Here is a 10019-nt window from a genome sequence, read left to right on the forward strand (position 1 = left end):
TTCCAAATGTACATTCATACGAATTTCATGCCAGTGCCAAAGTTCCGAAGTGACGACGTTCGGCAGTTCCGAAGTGTCGAACCAAACCAAATGCCATTGGTCGGAATTGCCAAAGCAGACACATTTTTTTAGTTACCTGAATTTCGGAACCAAACCAAATTTCTTGCCCATGCACATCCCTCGTGAAATGGCATGAATCCAAAATGGGGAAGGAAAAGGTATTAAAATGGTGGGATTAAAATAAAACAACATTAAGAAATGTGAAAAAGTATATCCATGTGTATGTTGTGTGAGAAAAGAAAACAAACTGTGCACATATATGGTTTGGTATGTGTGTGCTAATGTTTTAGTTCCTGATGAGTGAATTTCTATATGTACTTAACCCCTTAAGGACACATGACATGTGTGACATGCCATGATTCCCTTTTATTCCAGAAGTTTGGTCCTTAAGGGGTTAAAGGTGGATTGCCAATGCTGAACGATAACAATACTACACTACCAGCCTCTGCCAATCACAGGTGAATTTGACTAAGGGCAGCTTTTACAGAGTCCCAGTTGAGCTGCTATGACAAAGAACACCTTTATCAAGACATACGGCAAAGCAGCAAATGACAGGCACTGAAGGGTTACTCCAAGGATCACTTCAGAATTATAGCTCTTCCCTGATGGAGGTGAAACTACATCTGGCAGCATCATTAAAGTGTCATTATCCAGCCCAGAACAAGTATTCAAGGCTGTCAAATGTGAATTGTGCGCATGTTGGATGTGTATCATCAGTATGTACAGTATCCTGGTGGCAGATGATCAATGGTGTAACATACCACCCCCCCCCCCCCCCCCCCCCCACACACTCATGGCACCAAGTTATCCCCTCCGTAAGGGGGAGTGTTACCACTTAGCGAGGATCTGGCTGCCAGGAGTACGTGACCTCGCTGTGGGATTACTACTTGATTTGTATTATTGCTTTATTTTCATTTTTTTCTTTAATTTTCAGGAACCAGGACAGTAATGATTACTCTGACCACAACCACTGTTGTTTTTTTTTTTTTTTTTTTTTAAATAGTTGTGTTTTCTTTGGAGTAACCCTTTAGACACAGACAGTATTGAGTTGGATGTGAGTAGTAAGCAGACGTTAAATTCAGAGGTATTGGCAATTTTTAGTTCAAATTTTTAGTTCAATTTTTAGTTGCAAACATCCACAGGCTGTTGGTAGCTTTTTAACAAACGTGGAAATTAAATAATTTCTAGGAGAGAATGGGTAAATGTCTTATTACCCTGCAAGTATATCATTTGGCATATGCACATAAAGATCATTTCAACCTTTTCTAAAACTGAATTAACGTTTGAATGTTTATCTTATCAATTATCACTTTAAACACGGAACTAAAACTACGAAAATTTCTGTAACTGAAAATACAAAATCATGTGACAACGTAGTTTTTGGTTTTATCTATCTTTTGTTGGCTGACTGAGAGTCAACAATACATGCAAATATTAGAGCTAATTGTGTATTTTAACAATATTACACACTGAGATTAAAATATTTGTTTGTTTAACATGCAGTCACCTAGCACAAGAGATTACTTACAAACCGATAACGTCATATTTATAGTTACAATAAAAACCATAAAATAAGTGCAACAAGTTCCAAATGCTTTCTATCAGACCTCTCGCACCGTACACACTGTGCTGCATTCACCTTGTAAAGTCTTCTGTCTTTATAATAATTGTGAGGAACAGATGAGTCACATAATCCTCTCTCCGCAAGGAGCATTAACATAATGAGGAGTGATGGCTGGAGACCACTGCTGGCGACTGGCTAGTGACCTATTGTCTACAATTTCCTTGGTAATTCACATTCATTCATTATGCACCAATGCAGACCACTAAATGTATTGCGAGTTAAAAATGTATTAGTAGTTTAACACACAGAGCAGAGGGGAAAGGACAAGAGTTCAAAACCATGCAGTGGTCCTTGATCTCTTAATCATACAGTGTTAATTATGCCACTATTTATTAAGCAGTGCATTCTTCTAATTTTAATTGCTTTTCAAATTCGAAATATTCAGAGTACATAAAACATTTGAAAGTGTTTTCTCTTATTAATACTTTATAAACCTAAAATCTTTAAAATTCAGATTCTCACAAAGTTGTGTTTTATTAAGGTGATATGCGGTATATATTTATAAACGATCATATACTTTCATTACAAATGCTTACATCCGTCTCTGAAGAAATGGGGCTGACACCCACGAAACGCGTTAGACTGAAATTGATCGAGCAGAATACAGACGCAGTCTCTGAACCAGTAGTAAGAACTTTATCTCTACCAAATAACATCCCACGATCTGGGGACCGATTGGCTCATAGCATGCACCGCTCAGAGTGAGGTCTGAGACGCATGCTAACCTCACTGACAGCCGACAGCCAGAGAAATCTTTTCTGTTACAAACTATCCACATCAATCCTAGTCGGTCCCTGTGGTTAATTCAGAATAAGGATAACAATACTGCTGGTTATATTCTTGCATACCGTTCCTGGCTTGTATTTTTAGCATTTTTTATATATCCAATATGTTTAATAAACTTTGTGTTATTTTTATCGATCCTTTTTTAATTTATTTGATTTAAGTGGTTTTTTAAGCAATACCTAATTCTATTGCACTATAGAAAGCAGTTCCACATACTGTATTTCTATTCCATAAGGTTTATATATTTTTCTATAAAGTATAACATTTGGTGTATACTCTATTTATTCTGCTTCTAGCAGATTTAAAGACGTACACACCACATATAGTTGTTATACCATACATATTCAATTCCATTATGTTATAGGAAACAGATCCTAATACTGTCTTTCTATATGGTTTATATCTTTTGGCACAAAGTATAACATTTGGTGTGTACTCAATTGATTCTGCCTCTAGCAGATTTAAAGACGTACACACCACACATAGCTGCTGCACCTTTATTCTGGAATACTTTACTTTTTAAATATTGGTATTATTATATTCAATTTTTATTTAAATTTTTATACCAGTGATATTGCATTAATAGCCATTTTTAGTGAATCAGCTCCTGGATCAATTACACCAAATTTAGGGTGTTACTTCCACTACTTTACATCTGTCTGTTTATCATCCATGTTTCAATGACAGCCGAAGAATCGCTATTTTAAAAACACCCATTATCACCCATTATCACTATATTATATATAATGCAGCTGAGGTAGATGTTACAGTCCATTTAATGGGTTACTCTAAGCTTCAAACCCACGGTGGCCCTCTGTATTGGGTGTGACACAAGGAGTACCGTGGCCCAGTTCCCAGGTAGTGGGGCAAACCATTTAGCAATGGTTTGTCCCTTTACCTGGCTCACCGCCAGGCTTTGATGCTCCTCAGAGCTGCAGAAGCCAGAAGCCACTGTCATCTCATGTAATGAAGTCATAAGCACTATGCAGAAAGCAGCCACAGGTTCGGTGTACATTCATTGGATCCTGGTAGAGGCATGATTCTGTTTATTTTCTCAGCTGTTTTCAATTTAAATACTTAAGCACACTTTAGTAGGGGTAAAAAGGTTGAAACTAGCACCATTTACTTTGAGATCCCCCGGAGAAAGGCTCAGCGCTGAAATGTTGGGGTAGTAAGTCTCCTGCTCTAGTGTTTCTAAACAGGTAAAAAGGGAGCGAAGCGTCTTGATGTATTTCTTGAGGTAGAGGTGTTTCCAGAAGTTGTAGAATATGTGGAGACAGAAAATGGCACAAAATATAGTGTAGTATATCCTGTGACAATTAAAAATAGTTTTTAAAAAAAAATTACACTCATAGTTTGTGGAGCTAGGATAGTTTTGGGTGGTATAATCACCACCTAAGGATATGTGGTGTCTTCTTATGTTAAAGTGCCGTACTGCAAAGAATCTTCAACTGGAGCAGAATAGGGTCTGTTCCCCCTACATAGGGTCACTTGGCAGATATGGATTGACACCTATACTAAGGATTCCTGATACACACTGACACAGAGCAGAATAGGGACTGTTCCCCCTACATAGGGTCACTTGGCGGATATGGATTGACACCTGTCCACAGAGACCCTGTGTCCTCCCCCGCCCCCACCCCTGCGTGGTGGGTGGGGGCCATAAAAATAATGAGGGGGGGACCTACTGATCTTCCCCCCGGCCCCCACCCCTGTGCGGTGGGTGGGGGCCATAATTCACAATGGGGGGGGACCTACTGTCCTCACCCCGCCCCACCCCTGCGCGGTGGGTGGGGGCCATAAAAATAAAGAGGGGGGGGACCTACTGATCTTCCCCCTGGCCCCCACCCCTACGCGGTGGGTGGGGGCCATAAATCACAATGGGGGGACCTACTGTCCTCCTCCCGGCCCCCACCTCTGCGCGGTGGGTGGGGGCCATAAAAATAATGAGGGGGGGACCTACTGTCCTCCCCCTGGCCCCCACCCCTGCGCGGTGGGTGGGGGCCATGAAAATAATGAGGGGGGGAGACCTACTGTCCTCCCCCCCGGCCCCCACCCCTGCGCGGTGGGTGGGGGCCATAAAAATAATGAGGGGGGACCTACTGTCCTCCCCACCAGCCCCCACCCCTACGCGGTGGGTGGGGGCCATAAATCACAATGGGGGGACCTACTGTCCTCCCCCCGCCCCCACCCCTGCGCGGTGGGTGGGGGCCATAAAAATAATGAGGGGGGACCTACTGTCCTCCCCCTCTGGCCCCCACCCCTGCGCGGTGGGTGGGGGCTATAAAAATAATGAGGGGGGACCTACTGTCCTCCCCCCCGGCCCCCACCCCTACGCGTTCTTTGGAATTTTCCCACGCTGTGTAAAATGACAAAGAGCACTCTGATTGGTGGGCTTGGAATCTAACCAATCAGAGTGCTCTGTGTCATTTTACACAGCGTGGGAAAGTTCTTTGGAATTTTCCCACGCTGTGTAAAATGACAAAGAGCACTCTGATTGGTGGGCTTGGAATCTAACCAATCAGAGTGCTCTGTGTCATTTTACGCAGCGTGGGAAAGTTCTTTAGAATTTTCCCACGCTGTGTAAAATGACAAAGAGTACTCTGATTGGCTTAAACCAGCCAATCAGAGTGTTCTTAGCCTAATTGCTGGGCGTGGCAAGGCTTTATAAGCCTTCCCCCGCCCTGCAGAGCTCAGTCTGCACGGAGCCCTCCATGGGTGAAGATGGATTCTTTTTTTTTGCGCTCGTTTTTTTTTTTTTTTTAAATTGCGTTGGTTCTTATGGCTTTTTATTTGGCCTTTTTTGGGGCTGAAAAAATAAGATTTTAGAAAAAAGAAGACGTCAAATGGTAAGTTGAATTTTTCTTTACAGGTTAGTTATTTTATTCCCCCCCTCACTATTTTTTAGGGTAAGGGGGGTAGGTAGGGGGCAACTTCTTTTGGGGTGGGGGGGGTGGGTGACTAGGGGCTTGGGGACCCCTAGTCACCTTTGATTGGGGGGGATTTTTATTTAGGGGCCCCCACCCACCACTCAGGGGTGGGGGCTGGGGGGGGACAGTAGGTCCCCCCTTTATTGTTTTTTTTAAGGTAAGGGCCCCCACCCACCGCTCAGGGGTGGGGGCCAGAGGGGGAGGACAGTAGGTCCCCCCCTCATTATTTTTATGGCCCCCACCCACTGCACAGGGGTGGGGGCCAGGGGAGGACAGTAGGTCCCCCCCTCATTATTTTCATGGCCCCCACCCACCGCGCAGGGGTGGGGGCCAGGGGGGGAGGACAGTAGGTCCCCCCTCATTATTTTTATGGCCCCCACCCACCGCGCATGGGTGGGGGCCGGGAGGGGGAGGACAGTAGGTCCCCCCCTCATTATTTTTATGGCCCCCACCCACCGCGCAGGGGTGGGGGCGGGGGGAGGACAGTAGGTCCCCCATTGTGATTTATGGCCCCCACAGACCGCGCAGGGGTGGGGGCCGGGGGGTGGACAGTAGATCCCCCCTCATTATTTTTATGGCCCCCACCCACCCACCGCGCTGTCTCTGTCTGTGTGTGTCTCTCTGTCTGTGACTGTGTCTGTCAGAAAGTGTGTGTCAGGCAGTGCGTGTGTGTCTGCCAGTGCGTGTGAAAGCCAATAGTAAGTGTGTCTGTTAGTGCATGTGTCTGCCAGTGCGTGCTGTCTGGATGTCTGTCAGTGTGTCAAATCAATAAGTTTGCGTCTCAGTGAGTGTGTGTGTCTGTCAGTAAGTGTGCATCTGTCTCTATGTGTGTGTCTGTCTGTGAGTGTGTGTTTAAGTACTGGTTTCCCCACGATCCCATGAGAAACCTTTTTACCCAGGCCGTGCCGGTCTTGTCGTGGCTGTCCCCGCCTCCATGGCTGAGCTCATCAATCTTTATGATCTTAGCCAAGCCAATGCTTTCCCAAAGTAAAGCATTGGGAGTCCATTGCGCATGCATGAAAAAAATGCCTGCTCCTGCTGCGCCAATCAGCATCTCCTTATAGAGATGCATTGAATCAATGCATCGCTATAGGGAATGTTCATCGTCTCTATGCAGAGCGTGGAGACACTGAATGGAGGCGATGCACACTGCAGCACTGGGCTAGGAAGCATTTTGAATGGCCGTCTGAGTGACTGCCACTATAGGTGTTACCAGGCAGTAATATAAACATTGCCTTTCTCTCAAAATGCAGTGTTTACATTGAAAAGCCAGCAGTTTAAGCTATAATGGTTCTGGTGACTAGTGTCCCTTTAAACTATGGAATATTGTGGAACTTCAGCCCCCAGATACTTTGCCAACATAAGGATGGCAAAGAATCATGGGTTTTGCAAGTCTGCCAGATTGACATTTGGCCACCCTTGGCTTTAAAACTGTTCCATACATATAACAAGTACAGTTTCCACTTGGAAGCACTTCACTTGCTATCCACATAGAGTGAATCAACTTATTATTGCGTTTTAGTTTAGTTTTCATTATTATGATCTGACACAGGGGTTGTCAGCCTGGTCTTTACCGTCCAATAATGGTCGATTCAGGCTTTTAGGTGGGCGGTGGTGAGTTCTGCATAAAATGCCCGGTGGGCCGAGATGCACAGGCCGGCAGGGAGAGATCCTTTTCATCTCACCTGCCAGCCCAAGAGCCAGCCTTGCTGTGAGCCCTCTTGGGCCGGTGAGGCAATCAAACATCTCCCTCACGGACCACTGGCACTTAGTTCCAGCAGAGGGAGGGAAGGGGCTGTTAGGCTCTGTGATCCTCCTGTGAGCAGGCTGGTCAGAGCATTGGGGCCTCATGGGAGGACAGGAGAGTCAGCCTGCAAACGGAAGAGCTGAAGGCTAAAGTGAAAGTGCCACCACTGGACCACCAGTTCTTGCAGCATTATGTGGCCTCTGCCTGACAAAGGTAAGAAGAAGGGAGGAAAGACATTAAGCTGGATTTACACATCTCACACACCTACACACAACATAGACCTATGCACCCCTCACACACTACACCTCTCTCACACACACACACACACACTGTCCCCCTACACACACACACTGCCCCACACATACACACACTGCACCCAACCCCTCACACATTGCCCCCACTCACACATGTGATTTATCTTGATTCCAAGGCTCAAGCTTATGGGTGTCAGATTTTGATATCCTATATTAAAATTGGTTAACTTGGACTCAGGAAATGCTTGATGCTTAAAACAACACTTAAGACTATATATGTCTAGTTCTGGGAGCAGATAGCCCCCACCTGAGATGTCTCTTCTCATTTCATTCTGTTCTTTCTCTTTCTCGGAACTTATTTGTTATATGTACATGACGTTCATCCCTATGTCTTATCTTTACTCCTTTTTCCCTTTCACTCCCTTCCTACTACTGTCCCATGAGTATTTGCACGTAAGTACTTACTTTCTAATGCTTAAAAACCCAAATAACAAATAAACGACAGAGGCTTATTTTGATAACCAACACACCAAACCTCACTCACACACAGCACCCCTAACACAGAACTCCTCACACACACAGCACCCCTCATACACACAGCATCACTCACACACATAGCACCTCTCACACACTTCACCCTTCACACACACACTGCACCCTGACACACACACTGCACCCATCACACACACACTGCACCTGTCACACACACAGCACCTCACATCCACACACACACACACAGAAAAAAAGAAAACAGAAAATAGAAAAAAAGAATAAAATACAGTTAAGTAATTTTATTTATTTTTTTTAAACCTCCTTTCTAAAACAAATTTGCACTTGCGCTAAACAATCGAATTACTGCGGCACCGGTGGGCAGTAAATACATTTTACCATCAACAAAGATACAAAACTGGGCGGTAGGTATTAAAAGTTACCCCTGATCTAACATAATGGATGTCAGCGTGTTTTTTCAGGAAGTATTACTTTACTAAGAGGGTAGTGGATGCATGGAATAGCCTTCCAGCTGAAGTGGTAGAGGTTAACACAGTGATGGAGTTTAAGTATGCATAGGATAGGCATAAGGCTATAAGATAAGGTCAGGGACTAATGAGAGTATTTAGAAAATCGGGCAGACTAGATGAGCCAATGGCTCTTATCCTCCGTCACATTCCATGTTTCTATGATGTATACACTAAAACGGCTTCATTAAGCTACAGTTGTTTTGGTGACTGTAGTGTCCCTTTAAGCCTCTGCTTGTGTACTCTCTTGAATGAAGACATCTGTTGCTAAGGCCTGAGCCTGTAAACCCTGTATGCAGACTAGAACCCGTATGTCGATTGCACCAGCAGCTTCTGTAAATTAGTTTGTCCTACTCCATGTTGTTAAAGAACAAAATTACTTCTCACCTAAACTTCTTCTGTCTCTGGATTCAGCATTAGCCTTTACATTCCTTATTACATCTAATCATGATGACCTTTCTCAGGTCTGTTGTCAAGTTTAGACCTTTTCTGAGCTGGGAAAAATGCATAAGCTTTGGATCTAAATGCTCTGAAGTATTTAATGTTAGGGGTTTGGTCGAAGTAAAGTTCAAATCGAGTTTTATTTGTAGCCTTTGTAGGTAGTCTCTTTTGTAGATATGTAGCGGTCATAAATGCTTCAGCACAGTATTTTTGTGGCAACTGTGAATTTGGAGGCAGGCACCTTTTTATCTCGATTAAAGAGTGATTCATTCTTTCTTTCAACTACATCATTCCGTTATGGACTATATGTATGCAAGTGTTCTATCCCCCCATCTCTTATAAATATTCAGTAACATGGTGTGATATGGACTCACAACTGTTTCTCTCAAACTGGTTCTTAATACTTGCAGTCTCTGCTAAGTCTTTCATTAGATAACTGATACAATATCTGGAATAAACATCAAAGAATGTTGGTATATACTTATTATACCACATATATCGGCGTGTATGAGTTGCAGAGGCTTTTCATGTCTAATTCCTCTTGCCAAACCTTTATTCTATAGATCAGAACATTGCGTTGAAGTATCAGTGTCCAAGTCTTTTATGCCATAGATAGATACAGTTTAAGCAATTCTTGGCTATGTTGGCTATTTATTTTTGGGTGTTTATTACAAATACAACATTCCTTTCAAAGGTTTGTGCATACAAATTACATTTTTGTTACTTTACATTTATTGCAATTAAATTTCACATTACACTATATCCAAGCTTGGTTAAAGGACCACTCTAGTGCCAGGAAAACATACTCGTTTTCCTGGCACTATAGTGCCCTGAGGGTGCCCCCACCCTCAGGGACCCCCTCCCGCCCAGCTCTGGAAAGGGGAAAGGGGTAAAAACTTACCTTTTTCCAGCGGTGGGCGGAGAGCTCTCCTCCTCCGATCCTCCTCTTCTCCTCCCCGTCGGCTGAATGCGCACGCGCGGCAAGAGCTGCGCGCGCATTCAGCCGGTCACATAGGAAAGCATTCATAATGCTTTCCTATGGACGCTTGCGTGCTCTCACTGTGATTTTCACACTGAGAATCACGCAAGCGCCTCTAGCGGCTGTCAATGAGACAGCCACTAGAGGATTAGGGGGAAGGCTTAACCCATTCACAAACATAG

The sequence above is a fragment of the Pelobates fuscus genome, chromosome 3 (assembly GCF_036172605.1).
Source record: "Pelobates fuscus isolate aPelFus1 chromosome 3, aPelFus1.pri, whole genome shotgun sequence".
In the NCBI taxonomy this organism is placed as follows: Eukaryota; Metazoa; Chordata; class Amphibia; order Anura; family Pelobatidae; genus Pelobates; species Pelobates fuscus.